Source organism: Pseudophryne corroboree, chromosome 11 (assembly GCF_028390025.1).
Source record: "Pseudophryne corroboree isolate aPseCor3 chromosome 11, aPseCor3.hap2, whole genome shotgun sequence".
Taxonomy (NCBI): Eukaryota; Metazoa; Chordata; class Amphibia; order Anura; family Myobatrachidae; genus Pseudophryne; species Pseudophryne corroboree.
This window is the reverse complement of record NC_086454.1, coordinates 184,991,204-185,013,708: the sequence shown is the minus strand read 5'-3', so window position 1 is coordinate 185,013,708 and position 22,505 is coordinate 184,991,204. Positions and strand designations below refer to the sequence as shown.

Below are 22,505 nucleotides of genomic sequence, written 5' to 3'. Positions count from 1 at the left end.
AATTGGATTTTTAAACAAAATCACTTAGTGTGTACCTCAGATTTTGGGGCATTTGATTGTCAAGATGACCAAAAATCTCTTCTAGTGTGAGAACAGTTTATGTTGTGGTTTCATAGCATAGTGGTTAGCACATCTGCTTTATACGGAGAAAGTCCTGGGTTTAATCCAAAGTGAACCCATATTTATTAAAAATCCAGTAAAATGTGATCTTGATAAAAGTACTTACAGTAGATAATAATTGGTCAAGATGTTAGAAATAAAGAATTTTGTATATTTGTTTTCTTCAAATTAAAAATAACCACTTAAAAAACTTTGCAAAATGCTTACTTTAAAATGGATATACACATTTATTTATCATTGCAGTCATTGCTTTTTAATAAAGATTAATATTAAATGTTTAATTATGCAAGGTTGGTCAACCAGGCTATAACTTTCTTTAGCTAGGTGTACCACTATTAAGTATTGGGTCAATTTGCCAAAATATGGTGCTCTGTTTTTTTTTAAATTATATATAATGAAAGAACAATCACTTTGACGTTTCACCGATAATCCGGAACAGTTTACAAAAAAATCACTACGACTGTTAGGACAACCAAACAATTGAACAGTTTGTTATTGTATTGCATATTGGTTTCATAGTGTAGTGGTTATCACGTCTGCTTTACACGCAGAAGGTCCTGGGTTCAATCCCCAGTGGAACCATATTTTTGCACTAATTTATGACTTATGAAAATGTTCTTCACTATCATTCTTATAACAGCTGACCTGCTACTGCTCAATGTGAAATATGTCATTTGTTCACTTACAAAATTCAATTTCTTCTCTAAATATGGAAATAAATGTTATTTTTAATATCTATTAGCTTTTCATTATAAAATATCTTATTACAGCAAACAACTGATTAAAAATCTGGAGCAGATTCAAATAATCTTCTTGTTTTATAAGAAATTGGTAGCAATGTATCATATATTTCATTTATAGTAAACAAATAAATTGTAGTATCATATCTAACTACCTTTTTCCATAAATCATCTTAACTGAGTACAGTTAAATTAATCACTTAAACCAACATTTCCATCACCAGTTCACCAAAGCACAGCTATTCTTTCCAGGACTTCACTGTTCACATGACTTTACTAGCAACTTGATAATGCTGCCAAAGTTTGGTATTGCATGATTAATGCATGATAAACTGCAATCATGTTTTGATGTAGCTAATATTCACTTCCAGATCATTTACTTTAAATGTAAATAAATATTTCCATAATTACTATGTGATGTGCTAGTTTAGCAAAAATGCTGATAGATTTGACTTCTGGATAGATAGTATATTGATTATTACTAAAGTCTTTTTCAAGTATTATGCTTAAATTATGTTGTGAAAGGGCATTTATTTATATGTAGTATTTGTAATACAGGCACTTTATGGTAACATGGCAAGAAAAATCACTGAAAAGTGATTTTGAGAAGTGTGACACCTGCAGATGATAATTGGTCAAAATGTTAGAAATAATGGATTTTGTGCATATAGTTTTTCAAATTATAAATATTCACTTGAAAAGCTTCAAAAATTCTTTATTTAAAATGGGAATATGCAGGTTTATTCAACATTGCACACATTGCTCTTTACTAAAGTTTTATTTTAAATGTTGGGTAATGCAAGTTTGGTCAACCATGTTACAACTGTCTTTAGCTTTGTACCCACTATACAATTATTAAAGTAAATTGCAAAAAAGTGGTTGCTCATCCTGTTTTACTGGGTAGTGTTTTTAAATGACCATTTGGTGTATTTCCGATAAACCAGAGAACTGATGGTCACAAACACACTCCTTCGGTTATTGAATCGGTCAGCCAAGATAAAAAAAAATCTCAGCCTACTATAATAGTGCACTGTGTGGTACTTGGAGGTTCTCGATAAACTGACCATATTTTCTGCATTTTTTCACGACTAAGTCATGCTGCTTAATTGCGGACATATGAAAATTCAGTGTTGTGCAACATATAATTGGATTTTTAAACAAAATCACTTAGTGTGTACCTCAGATTTTGGGGCATTTGATTGTCAAGATGACCAAAAATCTCTTCTAGTGTGAGAACAGTTTATGTTGTGGTTTCATAGCATAGTGGTTAGCACATCTGCTTTATACGGAGAAAGTCCTGGGTTTAATCCAAAGTGAACCCATATTTATTAAAAATCCAGTAAAATGTGATCTTGATAAAAGTACTTACAGTAGATAATAATTGGTCAAGATGTTAGAAATAAAGAATTTTGTATATTTGATTTCTTCAAATTAAAAATAATCACTTAAAAAACTTTGCAAAATGTTTACTTTAAAATGGATATACACATTTATTTATCATTGCAGTCATTGCTTTTTAATAAAGATTATTATTAAATGTTTAATTATGCAAGGTTGGTCAACCAGGCTATAACTTTCTTTAGCTAGGTGTACCACTATTAAGTATTGGGTCAATTTGCCAAAAATATGGTGCTCTGTTTTTTTTTAAAATCATATATAATGAAAGAACAATCACTTTGATGTTTCACCGATAATCCGGAACAGTTTACAAAAAAATCACTACAACTGTCAGGACAACCAAAAAATTGAACAGTTTGTTATTGTATTGCATATTGGTTTCATAGTGTAGTGGTTATCACGTCTGCTTTACACGCAGAAGGTCCTGAGTTCAATCCCCTGTGGAACCATATTTCTGCACTAATTTATGACTTATGAAAATGTTCTTCACTATCATTCTTATAACATCTGACCTGCTACTGCTCAATGTGAAATATGTCATTTGTTCACTTACAAAATTCAATTTCTTCTCTAAATATGGAAATAAATGTTATTTTTAATATCTATTAGCTTTTCATTATAAAATAACGTATTACAGCAAACAACTGATTAAAAATCTTGAGCAGATTCAAATAATCTTCTTGTTTTATAAGAAATTGGTAGCAATGTATCATATATTTCATTTATAGTAAACAAATAAATTGTAGTATCATATCTAACTACCTTTTTCCATAAATCATCTTAACTGAGTACAGTTAAATAAATCACTTAAACCAACATTTCCATCACCAGTTCACCAAAGCACAGCTATTCTTTCCAGGACTTCACTGTTCACATGACTTTACTAGCAACTTGATAATGCTGCCAAAGTTTGGTACTGCATGATTAATGCATGATAAACTGCAATCATGTTTTGATGTAGCTAATATTCACTTCCAGATTATTTACTTTAAATGTAAATAAATATTTCCATAATTACTATGTGATGTGCAAGTTTAGCAAAAATGCTGATAGATTTGACTTCTGGATAGATAGTATATTGATTATTACTAAAGTCTTTTTCGAGTATTATGCTTAAGTTATGTTGTGAAAGGGCATTTATTTATATGTAGTATTTGTAATACAGGCACTTTATGGTAACATGGCAAGAAAAATCACTGAAAAGTGATTTTGAGAAGTGTGACAACTGCAGATGATAATTGGTCAAAATGTTAGAAATAATGATTTTTGTGTATATAGTTTTTCAAATTATAAATATTCACTTGAAAAGCTTCAAAAATTCTTTATTTAAAATGGGAATATGCAGGTTTATTCAACATTGCACACATTACTCTTTACTAAAGTTTTATTTTAAATGTTGGGTAATGCAAGTTTGGTCAACCATGTTACAACTGTCTTTAGCTTTGTACCCACTATACAATTATTAAAGTAAATTGCAAAAAAGTGGTTGCTCATCCTGTTTTACTGGGTAGTGTTTTTAAATGACCATTTGGTGTATTTCCGATAAACTAGAGAACTGATGGTCACAAACACACTCCTTCGGTTATTGAATCGGTCAGCCAAGATAAAAAAAAAATCTCAGCCTACTATAATAGTGCACTGTGTGGTACTTGGAGGTTCTCGATAAACTGACCATATTTTCTGCATTTTTTCACGACTAAGTCATGCTGCTTAATTGCGGACATATGAAAATTCAGTGTTGTGCAACATATAATTGGATTTTTAAACAAAATCACTTAGTGTGTACCTCAGATTTTGGGGCATTTGATTGTCAAGATGACCAAAAATCTCTTCTAGTGTGAGAACAGTTTATGTTGTGGTTTCATAGCATAGTGGTTAGCACATCTGCTTTATACGGAGAAAGTCCTGGGTTTAATCCAAAGTGAACCCATATTTATTAAAAATCCAGTAAAATGTGATCTTGATAAAAGTACTTACAGTAGATAATAATTGGTCAAGATGTTAGAAATAAAGAATTTTGTATATTTGTTTTCTTCAAATTAAAAATAATCACTTAAAAAACTTTGCAAAATGCTTACTTTAAAATGGATATACACATTTATTTATCATTGCAGTCATTGCTTTTTAATAAAGATTAATATTAAATGTTTAATTATGCAAGGTTGGTCAACCAGGCTATAACTTTCTTTAGCTAGGTGTACCACTATTAAGTATTGGGTCAATTTGCCAAAATATGGTGCTCTGTTTTTTTTTAAATTATATATAATGAAAGAACAATCACTTTGACGTTTCACCGATAATCCGGAACAGTTTACAAAAAAATCACTACGACTGTTAGGACAACCAAACAATTGAACAGTTTGTTATTGTATTGCATATTGGTTTCATAGTGTAGTGGTTATCACGTCTGCTTTACACGCAGAAGGTCCTGGGTTCAATCCCCAGTGGAACCATTTTTTTGCACTAATTTATGACTTATGAAAATGTTCTTCACTATCATTCTTATAACAGCTGACCTGCTACTGCTCAATGTGAAATATGTCATTTGTTCACTTACAAAATTCAATTTCTTCTCTAAATATGGAAATAAATGTTATTTTTAATATCTATTAGCTTTTCATTATAAAATATCTTATTACAGCAAACAACTGATTAAAAATCTGGAGCAGATTCAAATAATCTTCTTGTTTTATAAGAAATTGGTAGCAATGTATCATATATTTCATTTATAGTAAACAAATAAATTGTAGTATCATATCTAACTACCTTTTTCCATAAATCATCTTAACTGAGTACAGTTAAATTAATCACTTAAACCAACATTTCCATCACCAGTTCACCAAAGCACAGCTATTCTTTCCAGGACTTCACTGTTCACATGACTTTACTAGCAACTTGATAATGCTGCCAAAGTTTGGTATTGCATGATTAATGCATGATAAACTGCAATCATGTTTTGATGTAGCTAATATTCACTTCCAGATCATTTACTTTAAATGTAAATAAATATTTCCATAATTACTATGTGATGTGCAAGTTTAGCAAAAATGCTGATAGATTTGACTTCTGGATAGATAGTATATTGATTATTACTAAAATCTTTTTCGAGTATTATGCTTAAGTTATGTTGTGAAAGGGCATTTATTTATATGTAGTATTTGTAATACAGGCACTTTATGGTAACATGGCAAGAAAAATCACTGAAAAGTGATTTTGATAAGTGTGACAACTGCAGATGATAATTGGTCAAAATGTAAAAAAAAATGATTTTTGTGTATATAGTTTTTCAAATTATAAATATTCACTTGAAAAGCTTCAAAAATTCTTTATTTAAAATGGGAATATGCAGGTTTATTCAACATTGCACACATTGCTCTTTACTAAAGTTTTATTTTAAATGTTGGATAATGCAAGTTTGGTCAACCATGTTACAACTGTCTTTATCTATGTACCCATTATACAATTATTAAAGTAAATTGCAAAAAAGTGGTTGCTCATCCTGTTTTACTGGGTAGTGTTTTTAAATGACCATTTGGTGTATTTCCGATAAACCAGAGAACTGATGGTCACAAACACACTCCTTCGGTTATTGAATCGGTCAGCCAAGATAAAAAAAAAATCTCAGCCTACTATAATAGTGCACTGTGTGGTACTTGGAGGTTCTCGATAAACTGACCATATTATCTGCATTTTTTCACGACTAAGTCATGCTGCTTAATTGCGGACATATGAAAATTCAGTGTTGTGCAACATATAATTGGATTTTTAAACAAAATCACTTAGTGTGTACCTCAAATTTGGGGGCATTTGATTGTCAAGATAACCAAAAATCTCTTCTAGTGTGAGAACAGTTTATGTTGTGGTTTCATAGCATAGTGGTTAGCACATCTGCTTTATACGGTGAAAGTCCTGGGTTCAATTCCAAATGAACCCATATTTATTAAAAATCCAGTAAAATGTGATCTTGATAAAAGTACTTACAGTAGATAATAATTGGTCAAGATGTTAGAAATAAAGAATTTTGTATATTTGTTTTCTTCAAATTAAAAATAATCACTTAAAAAACTTTGCAAAATGCTTACTTTAAAATGGATATACACATTTATTTATCATTGCAGTCATTGCTTTTTAATAAAGATTATTATTAAATGTTTAATTATGCAAGGTTGGTCAACCAGGCTATAACTTTCTTTAGCTAGGTGTACCACTATTAAGTATTGGGTCAATTTGCCAAAAATATGGTGCTCTGTTTTTTTTAAAATTATATATAATGAAAGAACAATCACTTTGACGTTTCACCGATAATCCGGAACAGTTTACAAAAAAATCACTACGACTGTCAGGACAACCAAAAAATTGAACAGTTTGTTATTGTATTGCATATTGGTTTCATAGTGTAGTGGTTATCACGTCTGCTTTACACGCAGAAGGTCCTGGGTTCAATCCCCAGTGGAACCATATCTTTGCACTAATTTATGACTTATGAAATGTTCTTCACTATCATTCTTATAACATCTGACCTGCTACTGCTCAATGTGAAATATGTCATTTGTTCACTTACAAAATTCAATTTCTTCTCTAAATATGGAAATAAATGTTATTTTTAATATCTATTAGCTTTTCATTATAAAATAACTTATTACAGCAAACAACTGATTAAAAATCTGGAGCAGATTCAAATAATCTTTTTGTTTTATAAGAAATTGGTAGCAATGTATCATATATTTCATTTATAGTAAACAAATAAATTGTAGTATCATATCTAACTACCTTTTTCCATAAATCATCTTAACTGTGTACAGTTAAATAAATCACTTAAACCAACATTTCCATCACCAGTTCACCAAAGCACAGCTATTCTTTCCAGGACTTCACTGTTCACATGACTTCACTAGCAACTTGATAATGCTGCCAAAGTTTGGTATTGCATGATTAATGCATGATAAACTGCAATCATGTTTTGATGTAGCTAATATTCACTTCCAGATCATTTACTTTAAATGTAAATAAATATTTCCATAATTACTATGTGATGTGCAAGTTTAGTAAAAATGCTGATAGATTTGACTTCTGGATAGATAGTATATTGATTATTACTAAAGTCTTTTTCGAGTATTATGCTTAAGTTATGATGTGAAAGGGCATTTATTTATATGTAGTATTTGTAATACAGGCACTTTATGGTAACATAGCAAGAAAAATCACTGAAAAGTGATTTTGAGAAGTGTGACACCTGCAGATGATAATTGGTCAAAATGTTAGAAATAATGATTTTGGTGTATATAGTTTTTCAAATGATAAATATTCACTTGAAAAGCTTCAAAAATTATTTATTTAAAATGGGAATATGCAGGTTTATTCAACATTGCACACATTGCTCTTTACTAAAGTTTTATTTTAAATGTTGGGTAATGCAAGTTTGGTCAACCATGTTACAACTGTCTTTAGCTTTGTACCCACTATGCAATTATTAAAGTAAATTGCAAAAAAGTGGTTGCTCATCCTGTTTTACTGGGTAGTGTTTTTAAATGACCATTTGGTGTATTTCCGATAAACCAGAGAACTGATGGTCACAAACACACTCCTTCGGTTATTGAATCGGTCAGCCAAGATAAAAAAAAATCTCAGCCTACTATAATAGTGCACTGTGTGGTACTTGGAGGTTCTCGATAAACTGACCATATTTTCTGCATTTTTTCACGACTAAGTCATGCTGCTTAATTGCGGACATATGAAAATTCAGTGTTGTGCAACATATAATTGGATTTTTAAACAAAATCACTTAGTGTGTACCTCAGATTTTGGGGCATTTGATTGTCAAGATGACCAAAAATCTCTTCTAGTGTGAGAACAGTTTATGTTGTGGTTTCATAGCATAGTGGTTAGCACATCTGCTTTATACGGAGAAAGTCCTTGGTTTAATCCCAAGTGAACCCATATTTATTAAAAATCCAGTAAAATGTGATCTTGATAAAAGTACTTACAGTAGATAATAATTGGTCAAGATGTTAGAAATAAAGAATTTTGTATATTTGTTTTCTTCAAATTAAAAATAATCACTTAAAAAACTTTGCAAAATGCTTACTTTAAAATGGATATACACATTTATTTATCATTGCAGTCATTGCTTTTTAATAAAGATTAATATTAAATGTTTAATTATGCAAGGTTGGTCAACCAGGCTATAACTTTCTTTAGCTAGGTGTACCACTATTAAATATAGGGTCAATTTGCCAAAAATATGGTGCTCTGTTTTTTTTTAATTATATATAATGAAAGAACAATCACTTTGACGTTTCACCGATAATCCGGAACAGTTTACAAAAAATCACTATGACTGTCAGGACAACCAAAAAATTGGACAGTTTGCTATTGTATTGTATATTGGTTTCATAGTGTAGTGGTTATCACGTCTGCTTTACACGCAGAAGGTCCTGGGTTCAATCCCCAGTGGAACCATATTTTTGCACTAATTTATGACTTATGAAAATGTTCTTCACTATCATTCTTATAATATCTGACCTGCTACTGCTCAATGTGAAATATGTCATTTGTTCACTTACAAAATTCAATTTCTTCTCTAAATATGGAAATAAATGTTATTTGTAATATCTATTAGCTTTTCATTATAAAATAACTTATTACAGCAAACAACTGATTAAAAATCTGGAGCAGATTCAAATAATCTTCTTGTTTTATAAGAAATTGGTAGCAATGTATCATATATTTCATTTCTAGTAAACAAATAAATTGTAGTATCATATCTAACTACCTTTTTCCATAAATCATCTTAACTGAGTACAGTTAAATAAATCACTTAAACCAACATTTCCATCACCAGTTCACCAAAGCACAGCTATTCTTTCCAGGACTTCACTGTTCACTTAACTTCACTAGCAACTTGATAATGCTGCCAAGGTTTGGTATTGCATGATTAATGCATGATAAACTGCAATCATGTTTTGATGTAGCTAATATTCACTTCCAGATCATTTACTTTAAATGTAAATAAATATTTCCATAATAACTATGTGATGTGCAAGTTTAGCAAAAATGCTGATAGATTTGACTTCTGGATAGATAGTATATTGATTATTACTAAAGTCTTTTTCAAGTATTATGCTTAAGTTGTGTTGTGAAAGGGCATTTATTTATATGTAGTATTTGTAATACAGGCACTTTATGGTAACATGGCAAAAAAAATCACTGAAAAGTGATTTTGATAAGTGTGACACCTGCAGATGATAATTGGTCAAAATGTTAGAAATAATGATTTTTGTGTATATAGTTTTTCAAATTATAAATATTCACTTGAAAAGCTTCAAAAAATCTTTATTTAAAATGGGAATATGCAGGTTTATTCAACATTGCACACATTGCTCTTTACTAAAGTTTTATTTTAAATGTTGGGTAATGCAAGTTTGGTCAACCATGTTACAACTGTCTTTATCTATGTACCCACTATACAATTATTAAAGTAAATTGCAAAAAATTGGTTGCTCATCCTGTTTTACTGGGTAGTGTTTTTAAATGACCATTTGGTGTATTTCCGATAAACCAGAGAACTGATGGTCACAAACACACTCCTTTGGTTATTGAATCGGTCAGCCAAGATGAAAAAAAATCTCAGCCTACTATAATAGTGCACTGTGTGGTACTTGGAGGTTCTCGATAAACTGACCATATTTTCTGCATTTTTTCACGACTAAGTCATGCTGCTTAATTGCGGACATATGAAAATTCAGTGTTGTGTGACATATAATTGGATTTTTAAACAAAATCACTTAGTGTGTACCTCAGATTTTGGGGCATTTGATTGTCAAGATGACCAAAAATCTCTTCTAGTATGAGAACGGTTTACGTTGTGGTTTCATAGCATAGTGCTTAGCACATCTGTTTTACACAGAGAAAGTCCTGGGTTCAATCCCAAATGAACCCATATTTATTAAAAAATCCAGTAAAATGTGATCTTGATAAGAGTACTTACAGTAGATAATAATTGGTCAAGATGTTAGAAATAAAGAATTTTGTATATTTGTTTTCTTCAAATTAAAAATAATCACTTAAAAAACTTTGCAAAATGCTTACTTTAAAATGGATATACACATTTATTTATCATTGCAGTCATTGCTTTTTAATAAAGATTTATATTAAATGTTTAATTATGCAAGGTTGGTCAACCAGGCTATAACTTTCTTTAGCTAGGCGTACCACTATTAAGTATTGGGTCAATTTGCCAAAAATATGGTGATCTGTTTTTTTTTTAAATTATATATAATGAAAGAACAATCACTTTGACGTTTCACCGATAATCCGGAATAGTTTACAAAAAATCACTACGACTGTCAGGACAACCAAAAAATATAACAGTTTGTTATTGTATTGAATATTGGTTTCATAGTGTAGTGTTTATCACATCTGCTTTACACGCAGAAGGTCCTGGGTTCAAGCCCCAGTGGAACCATATTTTTGCACTAATTTATGACTTATGAAAATTTTCTTCACTATCATTCTTATAACATCTGACCTGCTACTGCTCAATGTGAAATATGTCATTTGTTCACTTACAAAATTCAATTTCTTCTCTAAATATGGAAATAAATGTTATATGTAATATCTATTAGCTTTTAATAATAAAATAACTTATTACAGCAAACAACTGATTAAAAATCTGGAGCAGATTCAAATAATCTTCTTGTTTTATAAGAAATTGGTAGCAATGTATCATATATTTCATTTATAGTAAACAAATAAATTGTAGTATCATATCTAACTACCTTTTTCCATAAATCATCTTAACTGAGTACAGTTAAATAAATCACTTAAACCAACATTTCCATCACCACATCACCAAAGCACAGCTATTCTTTCCAGGACTTCACTGTTCACATGACTTCACTAGCAACTTGATAATGCTGCCAAGGTTTGGTATTGCATGATTAATGCATGATAAACTACAATCATGTTTTGATGTAGCTTATATTCACTTCCAGATCATTTACTTTAAATGTAAATAAATATTTCCATAATTACTATGTGCAAGTTTAGCAAAAATGCTGATAGATTTGACTTCTGGATAGATAGTATATTGATTATTACTAAAGTCTATTTTGAGCATTATGCTTAAGTTATGTTGTAAAAGGGCATTTATTTATATGTAGTATTTGTAATACAGGCACTTTATGGTAACATGGCAAGAAAAATCACTGAAAAGTGATTTTGATAAGTGTGACACCTGCAGATGATAATTGGTCAAAATGTTAGAAATAATGATTTTTGTGTATATAGTTTTTCAAATTATAAATATTCACTTGAAAAACTTCAAAAATCTTTATTTAAAATGGGAATATGCAGGTTTATTCATCATTTCACACATTGCTCTTTACTAAAGTTTTATTTTAAATGTTGGGTAATGCAAGTTTGGTCAACCATGTTACAACTGTCTTTATCTATGTACCCACTATACAATTCTTAAAGTAAATTGCAAAAAATTGATTGCTCATCCTGTTTTACTGGGTAGTGTTTTTAAATGACCATTTGGTGTATTTCTGATAAACCAGACAACTGATGGTCACAAACACACTCCTTTGGTTATTGAATCGGTCAGCCAAGATGAAAAAAAATCTCAGCCTACTATAATAGTGCACTGTGTGGTACTTGGAGGTTCTCGATAAACTGACCATATTTTCTGCATTTTTTCACGACTAAGTCATGCTGCTTAATTGCGGACATATGAAAATTCAGTGTTGTGTGACATATAATTGGATTTTTAAACAAAATCACTTAGTGTGTACCTCAGATTTTGGGGCATTTGATTGTCAAGATGACCAAAAATCTCTTCTAGTATGAGAACGGTTTACGTTGTGGTTTCATAGCATAGTGCTTAGCACATCTGTTTTACACAGAGAAAGTCCTGGGTTCAATCCCAAATGAACCCATATTTATTAAAAAATCCAGTAAAATGTGATCTTGATAAGAGTACTTACAGTAGATAATAATTGGTCAAGATGTTAGAAATAAAGAATTTTGTATATTTGTTTTCTTCAAATTAAAAATAATCACTTAAAAAACTTTGCAAAATGCTTACTTTAAAATGGATATACACATTTATTTATCATTGCAGTCATTTCTTTTTAATAAAGATTTATATTAAATGTTTAATTATGCAAGGTTGGTCAACCAGGCTATAACTTTCTTTAGCTAGGCGTACCACTATTAAGTATTGGGTCAATTTGCCAAAAATATGGTGATCTGTTTTTTTTTAAATTATATATAATGAAAGAACAATCACTTTGACGTTTCACTGATAATCCGGAATAGTTTACAAAAAATCACTACGACTGTCAGGACAACCAAAAAATATAACAGTTTGTTATTGTATTGAATATTGGTTTCATAGTGTAGTGTTTATCACATCTGCTTTACACGCAGAAGGTCCTGGGTTCAAGCCCCAGTGGAACCATATTTTTGCACTAATTTATGACTTATGAAAATTTTCTTCACTATCATTCTTATAACATCTGACCTGCTACTGCTCAATGTGAAATATGTCATTTGTTCACTTACAAAATTCAATTTCTTCTCTAAATATGGAAATAAATGTTATATGTAATATCTATAAGCTTTTAATAATAAAATAACTTATTACAGCAAACAACTGATTAAAAATCTGGAGCAGATTCAAATAATCTTCTTGTTTTATAAGAAATTGGTAGCAATGTATCATATATTTCATTTATAGTAAACAAATAAATTGTAGTATCATATCTAACTACCTTTTTCCATAAATCATCTTAACTGAGTACAGTTAAATAAATCACTTAAACCAACATTTCCATCACCAGTTCACCAAAGCACAGCTATTCTTTCCAGGACTTCACTGTTCACATGACTTCACTAGCAACTTGATAATGCTGCCAAGGTTTGGTATTGCATGATTAATGCTTGATAAACTGCAATCATGTTTTGATGTAGCTAATATTCACTTCCAGATCATTTACTTTAAATGTAAATAAATATTTCCATAATTACTATGTGCAAGTTTAGCAAAAATGCTGATAGATTTGACTTCTGGATAGATAGTATATTGATTATTACTAAAGTCTATTTTGAGCATTATGCTTAAGTTATGTTGTGAAAGGGCATTTATTTATATGTAGTATTTGTAATACAGGCACTTTATGGTAACATGGCAAGAAAAATCACTGAAAAGTGATTTTGAGAAGTGTGACACCTGCAGATGATAATTGGTCAAAATGTTAGAAATAATGATTTTTGTGTATATAGTTTTTCAAATTATAAATATTCACTTGAAAAACTTCAAAAATCTTTATTTAAAATGGGAATATGCAGGTTTATTCAACATTGCACACATTGCTCTTTACTAAAGTTTTATTTTAAATGTTGGGTAATGCAAGTTTGGTCAACCATGTTACAACTGTCTTTATCTATGTACCCACTATACAATTCTTAAAGTAAATTGCAAAAAATGGATTGCTCATCCTGTTTTACTGGGTAGTGTTTTTAAATGACCATTTGGTGTATTTTCGATAGACCAGACAACTGATGGTCACAAACACACTCCTTCGGTTATTGAATCGGTCAGCCAAGATAAAAAAAAAAGCTCAGCCTACTATAATAGTGCACTGTGTGGTACTTGGAGGTTCTCGATAAACTGACCATATTTTCTGCATTTTTTCATGACTAAGTCATGCTGCTTAATTGCGGACATATGAAAATTCAGTGTTGTGTGACATATAATAGGATTTTTAAACAAAATCACTTAGTGTGTGCCTCAGATTTTGGGGCATTTGATTGTCAAGATGACCAAAAATCTCTTCTAGTGTAAGAACAGTTTGTGTTGTGGTTTCATAGCATAGTGGTTAGCACATCTGCTTTACACAGAGAAAGTCCTGGGTTCAATCCCAAGTGAACCCATATTTATTAAAAAATCCAGTAAAATGTGATCTTGGTAAGAGTACTTACAGTAGATAATAATTGGTCAAGATGTTAGAAATAAAGAATTTTGTATATTTGTTTTCTTCAAATTAAAAATAATCACTTAAAAAACTTTGCAAAATGCTTACTTTAAAATGGATATATACATTTATTTATCATTGCAGTCATTGCTTTTTAATAAAGATTAATATTAAATGTTTTATTATGCAAGGCTATAACTTTCTTTAGCTAGGCGTACCACTATTAAGTATTGGGTCAATTTGCCAAAAATATGGTGCTCTGTTTTTTTTTAAATTATATATAATGAAAGAACAATCACTTTGACGTTTCACCGATAATCCGGAATAGTTTACAAAAAATCACTACGACTGTCAGGACAACCAAAAAATTTAACAGTTTGTTATTGTATTGCATATTGGTTTCATAGTGTAGTGGTTATCATTTCTGCTTTACACGCAGAAGGTCCTAGGTTCAAGCCCCAGTGGAACCATATTTTTGCACTAATTTATGACTTATGAAAATTTTCTACACTATCATTTTTATAACATCTGACCTGCTGCTGCTCAATGTGAAATATGTCATTTGTTCACTTACAAAATTCAATTTCTTCTGTAAATATGGAAATAAATGTTATTTGTAATATCTATTAGCTTTTCATTATAAAATAACTTATTACAGCAAACAACTGATTAAAAATCTGGAGCAGATTCAAATAATCTTCTTGTTTTATAAGAAATTGGTAGCAATGTATCATATATTTCATTTATAGTAAACAAATAAATTGTAGTATCATATCTAACTACCTTTTTCCATAAATCATCTTAACTGAGTACAGTTAAATAAATCACTTAAACCAACATTTCCATCACCAGTTCACCAAAGCACAGCTATTCTTTCCAGGACTTCACTGTTCACATGACTTCACTAGCAACTTGATAATGCTGCCAAGGTTTGGTATTGCATGATTAATGCATGATAAACTACAATCATGTTTTGATGTAGCTAATATTCACTTCCAGATCATTTACTTTAAATGTAAATACATATTTCCATAATTACTATGTGCAAGTTTAGCAAAAATGCTGATAGATTTGACTTCTGGATAGATAGTATATTGATTATTACTAAAGTCTATTTTGAGCATTATGCTTAAGTTATGTTGTGAAAGGGCATTTATTTATATGTAGTATTTGTAATACAGGCACTTTATGGTAACATGGCAAGAAAAATCACTGAAAAGTGATTTTGATAAGTGTGACACCTGCAGATGATAATTGGTCAAAATGTTAGAAATAATGATTTTTGTGTATATAGTTTTTCAAATTATAAATATTCACTTGAAAAACTTCAAAAATCTTTATTTAAAATGGGAATATGAAGGTTTATTCAACATTGCACACATTGCTCTTTACTAAAGTTTTATTTTAAATGTTGGGTAATGCAAGTTTGGTCAACCATGTTACAACTGTCTTTATCTATGTACCCACTATACAATTCTTAAAGTAAATTGCAAAAAATTGATTGCTCATCCTGTTTTACTGGGTAGTGTTTTTAAATGACCATTTGGTGTATTTCTGATAAACCAGACAACTGATGGTCACAAACACACTCCTTCGGTTATTGAATCGGTCAGCCAAGATAAAAACAAATCTCAGCCTACTATAATAGTGCACTGTGTGGTACTTGGAGGTTCTCGATAAACTGACCATATTTTCTGCATTTTTTCACGACTAAGTCATGCTGCTTAATTGCGGACATATGAAAATTCAGTGTTGTGTGACATATAATTGGATTTTTAAACAAAATCACTTAGTGTGTACCTCAGATTTTGGGGCATTTGATTGTCAAGATGACCAAAAATCTCTTCTAGTATGAGAACGGTTTACGTTGTGGTTTCATAGCATAGTGCTTAGCACATCTGTTTTACACAGAGAAAGTCCTGGGTTCAATCCCAAATGAACCCATATTTATTAAAAAATCCAGTAAAATGTGATCTTGATAAGAGTACTTACAGTAGATAATAATTGGTCAAGATGTTAGAAATAACGAATTTTGTATATTTGTTTTCTTCAAATTAAAAATAATCACTTAAAAAACTTTGCAAAATGCTTACTTTAAAATGGATATACACATTTATTTATCATTGCAGTCATTGCTTTTTAATAAAGATTAATATTAAATGTTTAATTATGCAAGGTTGGTCAACCAGGCTATAACTTTCTTTAGCTAGGCGTACCACTATTAAGTATTGGGTCAATTTGCCAAAAATATGGTGATCTGTTTTTTTTAAAATTATATATAATGAAAGAACAATCACTTTGACGTTTCACCGATAATCCGGAATAGTTTACAAAAAATCACTACGACTGTCAGGACAACCAAAAAATATAACAGTTTGTTATTGTATTGAATATTGGTTTCATAGTGTAGTGTTTATCACATCTGCTTTACACGCAGAAGGTCCTGGGTTCAAGCCCCAGTGGAACCATATTTTTGCACTAATTTATGACTTATGAAAATTTTCTTCACTATCATTCTTATAACATCTGACCTGCTACTGCTCAATGTGAAATATGTCATTTGTTCACTTACAAAATTCAATTTCTTCTCTAAATATGGAAATAAATGTTATATGTAATATCTATTAGCTTTTAATAATAAAATAACTTATTACAGCAAACAACTGATTAAAAATCTGGAGCAGATTCAAATAATCTTCTTGTTTTATAAGAAATTGGTAGCAATGTATCATATATTTCATTTATAGTAAACAAATAAATTGTAGTATCATATCTAACTACCTTTTTCCATAAATCATCTTAACTGAGTACAGTTAAATAAATCACTTAAACCAACATTTCCATCACCACATCACCAAAGCACAGCTATTCTTTCCAGGACTTCACTGTTCACATGACTTCACTAGCAACTTGATAATGCTGCCAAGGTTTGGTATTGCATGATTAATGCATGATAAACTACAATCATGTTTTGATGTAGCTAATATTCACTTCCAGATCATTTACTTTAAATGTAAATAAATATTTCCATAATTACTATGTGCAAGTTTAGCAAAAATGCTGATAGATTTGACTTCTGGATAGATAGTATATTGATTATTACTAAAGTCTATTTTGAGCATTATGCTTAAGTTATGTTGTGAAAGGGCATTTATTTATATGTAGTATTTGTAATACAGGCACTTTATGGTAACATGGCAAGAAAAATCACTGAAAAGTGATTTTGATAAGTGTGACACCTGCAGATGATAATTGGTCAAAATGTTAGAAATAATGATTTTTGTGTATATAGTTTTTCAAATTATAAATATTCACTTGAAAAACTTCAAAAATCTTTATTTAAAATGGGAATATGCAGGTTTATTCAACATTTCACACATTGCTCTTTACTAAAGTTTTATTTTAAATGTTGGGTAATGCAAGTTTGGTCAACCATGTTACAACTGTCTTTATCTATGTACCCACTATACAATTCTTAAAGTAAATTGCAAAAAATTGATTGCTCATCCTGTTTTACTGGGTAGTGTTTTTAAATGACCATTTGGTGTATTTCTGATAAACCAGACAACTGATGGTCACAAACACACTCCTTCGGTTATTGAATCGGTCAGCCAAGATAAAAACAAATCTCAGCCTACTATAATAGTGCACTGTGTGGTACTTGGAGGTTCTCGATAAACTGACCATATTTTCTGCATTTTTTCACGACTAAGTCATGCTGCTTAATTGCGGACATATGAAAATTCAGTGTTGTGTGACATATAATTGGATTTTTAAACAAAATCACTTAGTGTGTACCTCAGATTTTGGGGCATTTGATTGTCAAGATGACCAAAAATCTCTTCTAGTATGAGAACGGTTTACGTTGTGGTTTCATAGCATAGTGCTTAGCACATCTGTTTTACACAGAGAAAGTCCTGGGTTCAATCCCAAATGAACCCATATTTATTAAAAAATCCAGTAAAATGTGATCTTGATAAGAGTACTTACAGTAGATAATAATTGGTCAAGATGTTAGAAATAAAGAATTTTGTATATTTGTTTTCTTCAAATTAAAAATAATCACTTAAAAAACTTTGCAAAATGCTTACTTTAAAATGGATATACACATTTATTTATCATTGCAGTCATTTCTTTTTAATAAAGATTTATATTAAATGTTTAATTATGCAAGGTTGGTCAACCAGGCTATAACTTTCTTTAGCTAGGCGTACCACTATTAAGTATTGGGTCAATTTGCCAAAAATATGGTGATCTGTTTTTTTTTAAATTATATATAATGAAAGAACAATCCCTTTGACGTTTCACTGATAATCTGGAATAGTTTACAAAAAATCACTACGACTGTCAGGACAACCAAAAAATATAACAGTTTGTTATTGTATTGAATATTGGTTTCATAGTGTAGTGTTTATCACATCTGCTTTACACGCAGAAGGTCCTGGGTTCAAGCCCCAGTGGAACCATATTTTTGCACTAATTTATGACTTATGAAAATTTTCTTCACTATCATTCTTATAACATCTGACCTGCTACTGCTCAATGTGAAATATGTCATTTGTTCACTTACAAAATTCAATTTCTTCTCTAAATATGGAAATAAATGTTATATGTAATATCTATTAGCTTTTAATAATAAAATAACTTATTACAGCAAACAACTGATTAAAAATCTGGAGCAGATTCAAATAATCTTCTTGTTTTATAAGAAATTGGTAGCAATGTATCATATATTTCATTTATAGTAAACAAATAAATTGTAGTATCATATCTAACTACCTTTTTCCATAAATCATCTTAACTGAGTACAGTTAAATAAATCACTTAAACCAACATTTCCATCACCAGTTCACCAAAGCACAGCTATTCTTTCCAGGACTTCACTGTTCACATGACTTCACTAGCAACTTGATAATGCTGCCAAGGTTTGGTATTGCATGATTAATGCTTGATAAACTGCAATCATGTTTTGATGTAGCTAATATTCACTTCCAGATCATTTACTTTAAATGTAAATAAATATTTCCATAATTACTATGTGCAAGTTTAGCAAAAATGCTGATAGATTTGACTTCTGGATAGATAGTATATTGATTATTACTAAAGTCTATTTTGAGCATTATGCTTAAGTTATGTTGTGAAAGGGCATTTATTTATATGTAGTATTTGTAATACAGGCACTTTATGGTAACATGGCAAGAAAAATCACTGAAAAGTGATTTTGAGAAGTGTGACACCTGCAGATGATAATTGGTCAAAATGTTAGAAATAATGATTTTTGTGTATATAGTTTTTCAAATTATAAATATTCACTTGAAAAACTTCAAAAATCTTTATTTAAAATGGGAATATGCAGGTTTATTCAACATTGCACACATTGCTCTTTACTAAAGTTTTATTTTAAATGTTGGGTAATGCAAGTTTGGTCAACCATGTTACAACTGTCTTTATCTATGTACCCACTATACAATTCTTAAAGTAAATTGCAAAAAATGGATTGCTCATCCTGTTTTACTGGGTAGTGTTTTTAAATGACCATTTGGTGTATTTTCGATAGACCAGACAACTGATGGTCACAAACACACTCCTTTGGTTATTGAATCGGTCAGCCAAGATAAAAACAAATCTCAGCCTACTATAATAGTGCACTGTGTGGTACTTGGAGGTTCTCGATAAACTGACCATATTTTCTGCATTTATTCATGACTAAGTCATGCTGCTTAATTGCGGACATATGAAAATTCAGTGTTGTGTGACATATAATAGGATTTTTAAACAAAATCACTTAGTGTGTACCTCAGATTTTGGGGCATTTGATTGTCAAGATGACCAAAAATCTCTTCTAGTGTAAGAACAGTTTGAGTTGTGGTTTCATAGCATAGTGGTTAGCACATCTGCTTTACACAGAGAAAGTCCTGGGTTCAATCCCAAGTGAACCCATATTTATTAAAAAATCCAGTAAAATGTGATCTTGGTAAGAGTACTTACAGTAGATAATAATTGGTCAAGATGTTAGAAATAAAGAATTTTGTATATTTGTTTTCTTCAAATTAAAAATAATCACTTAAAAAACTTTGCAAAATGCTTACTTTAAAATGGATATATACATTTATTTATCATTGCAGTCATTGCTTTTTAATAAAGATTAATATTAAATGTTTAATTATGCAAGGTTGGTCAACCAGGCTATAACTTTCTTTAGCTAGGCGTACCACTATTAAGTATTGGGTCAATTTGCCAAAAATATGGTGCTCTGTTTTTTTTTAAATTATATATAATGAAAGAACAATCACTTTGACGTTTCACCGATAATCCGGAACAGTTTACAAAAAATCACTACGACTGTCAGGACAACCAAAAAATTTAACAGTTTGTTATTGTATTGCATATTGGTTTCATAGTGTAGTGGTTATCATTTCTGCTTTACACGCAGAAGGTCCTAGGTTCAAGCCCCAGTGGAACCATATTTTTGCACTAATTTATGACTTATGAAAATTTTCTACACTATCATTTTTATAACATCTGACCTGCTGCTGCTCAATGTGAAATATGTCATTTGTTCACTTACAAAATTCAATTTCTTCTGTAAATATGGAAATAAATGTTATTTGTAATATCTATTAGCTTTTCATTATAAAATAACTTATTACAGCAAACAACTGATTAAAAATCTGGAGCAGATTCAAATAATCTTCTTGTTTTATAAGAAATTGGTAGCAATGTATCATATATTTCATTTATAGTAAACAAATAAATTGTAGTATCATATCTAACTACCTTTTTCCATAAATCATCTTAACTGAGTACAGTTAAATAAATCACTTAAACCAACATTTCCATCACCAGTTCACCAAAGCACAGCTATTCTTTCCAGGACTTCACTGTTCACATGACTTCACTAGCAACTTGATAATGCTGCCAAGGTTTGGTATTGCATGATTAATGCATGATAAACTACAATCATGTTTTGATGTAGCTAATATTCACTTCCAGATCATTTACTTTAAATGTAAATAAATATTTCCATAATTACTATGTGCAAGTTTAGCAAAAATGCTGATAGATTTGACTTCTGGATAGATAGTATATTGATTATTACTAAAGTCTATTTTGAGCATTATGCTTAACTTATGTTGTGAAAGGGCATTTATTTATATGTAGTATTTGTAATACGGGCACTTTATGGTAACATGGCAAGAAAAATCACTGAAAAGTGATTTTGATAAGTGTGACACCTGCAGATGATAATTGGTCAAAATGTTAGAAATAATGATTTTTGTGTATATAGTTTTTCAAATTATAAATATTCACTTGAAAAACTTCAAAAATCTTTATTTAAAATGGGAATATGCAGGTTTATTCAACATTTCACACATTGCTCTTTACTAAAGTTTTATTTTAAATGTTGGGTAATGCAAGTTTGGTCAACCATGTTACAACTGTCTTTATCTATGTACCCACTATACTGTTATTAAAGTAAATTGCAAAAAATTGGTTGCTCATCCTGTTTTACTGGGTAGTGTTTTTAAATGACCATTTGGTGTATTTCCGATAAACCAGACAACTGATGGTCACAAACACACTCCTTCGGTTATTGACTCGGTCAGCCAAGATAAAAACAAATCTCAGCCTACTATAATAGTGCACTGTGTGGTACTTGGAGGTTCTCGATAAACTGACCATATTTTCTGCATTTTTTCACGACTAAGTCATGCTGCTTAATTGCGGACATATGAAAATTCAGTGTTGTGTGACATATAATTGGATTTTTAAACAAAATCACTTAGTGTGTACCTCAGATTTTGGGGCATTTGATTGTCAAGATGACCAAAAATCTCTTCTAGTGTAAGAACATTCCATGTTGTGGTTTCATAGCATAGTGGTTAGCACATCTGCTTTACACAGAAAAAGTCCTGGGTTCAATCCCAAGTGAACCCATATTTATTAAAAAATCCAGTAAAATGTGATCTTGATAAGAGTACTTACAGTAGATAATAATTGGTCAAGATGTTAGAAATAAAGAATGTTGTATATTTGTAATCTTCAAATTAAAAATAATCACTTAAAAAACTGCAAAATGCTTACTTTAAAATGGATATACAAATTTATTTATCATTGCAGTCATTGCTTTTTAATAAAGATTAATATTAAATGTTTAATTATGCAAGGTTGGTCAACCAGGCTATAACTTTCTTTAGCTATGTGTACCACTATTAAGTATTTGGTCAATTTGCCAAAAATATGGTGCTCTGTTTTTTTTAAAATTATA

General features: G+C 30.2%; 11 non-coding genes across 11 annotated transcripts; all 11 read left to right on the top strand.

Moving 5' to 3' along the window:
- The first annotated feature begins 629 nt into the window (after positions 1-629).
- TRNAV-UAC (transfer RNA valine (anticodon UAC)) lies at positions 630-702 on the top strand. The gene has a single exon. It is a non-coding gene; the product is annotated as a tRNA-Val (tRNA).
- Positions 703-2,634: 1,932 nt separating this feature from the next.
- On the top strand, positions 2,635-2,707 carry TRNAV-UAC (transfer RNA valine (anticodon UAC)). The gene has a single exon. It is a non-coding gene; the product is annotated as a tRNA-Val (tRNA).
- A 1,931-nt stretch (positions 2,708-4,638) lies between these two features.
- On the top strand, positions 4,639-4,711 carry TRNAV-UAC (transfer RNA valine (anticodon UAC)). The gene has a single exon. It is a non-coding gene; the product is annotated as a tRNA-Val (tRNA).
- A 1,932-nt stretch (positions 4,712-6,643) lies between these two features.
- Positions 6,644-6,716, top strand: TRNAV-UAC (transfer RNA valine (anticodon UAC)). Its single transcript has one exon. It is a non-coding gene; the product is annotated as a tRNA-Val (tRNA).
- A 1,928-nt stretch (positions 6,717-8,644) lies between these two features.
- TRNAV-UAC (transfer RNA valine (anticodon UAC)) lies at positions 8,645-8,717 on the top strand. The gene has a single exon. It is a non-coding gene; the product is annotated as a tRNA-Val (tRNA).
- A 1,932-nt stretch (positions 8,718-10,649) lies between these two features.
- On the top strand, positions 10,650-10,722 carry TRNAV-UAC (transfer RNA valine (anticodon UAC)). The gene has a single exon. It is a non-coding gene; the product is annotated as a tRNA-Val (tRNA).
- A 1,925-nt stretch (positions 10,723-12,647) lies between these two features.
- On the top strand, positions 12,648-12,720 carry TRNAV-UAC (transfer RNA valine (anticodon UAC)). Its single transcript has one exon. It is a non-coding gene; the product is annotated as a tRNA-Val (tRNA).
- A 1,913-nt stretch (positions 12,721-14,633) lies between these two features.
- On the top strand, positions 14,634-14,706 carry TRNAV-UAC (transfer RNA valine (anticodon UAC)). Its single transcript has one exon. It is a non-coding gene; the product is annotated as a tRNA-Val (tRNA).
- Positions 14,707-16,631: 1,925 nt separating this feature from the next.
- TRNAV-UAC (transfer RNA valine (anticodon UAC)) lies at positions 16,632-16,704 on the top strand. Its single transcript has one exon. It is a non-coding gene; the product is annotated as a tRNA-Val (tRNA).
- A 1,925-nt stretch (positions 16,705-18,629) lies between these two features.
- On the top strand, positions 18,630-18,702 carry TRNAV-UAC (transfer RNA valine (anticodon UAC)). Its single transcript has one exon. It is a non-coding gene; the product is annotated as a tRNA-Val (tRNA).
- Positions 18,703-20,627: 1,925 nt separating this feature from the next.
- Positions 20,628-20,700, top strand: TRNAV-UAC (transfer RNA valine (anticodon UAC)). Its single transcript has one exon. It is a non-coding gene; the product is annotated as a tRNA-Val (tRNA).
- The last annotated feature ends 1,805 nt before the right edge of the window (positions 20,701-22,505 follow it).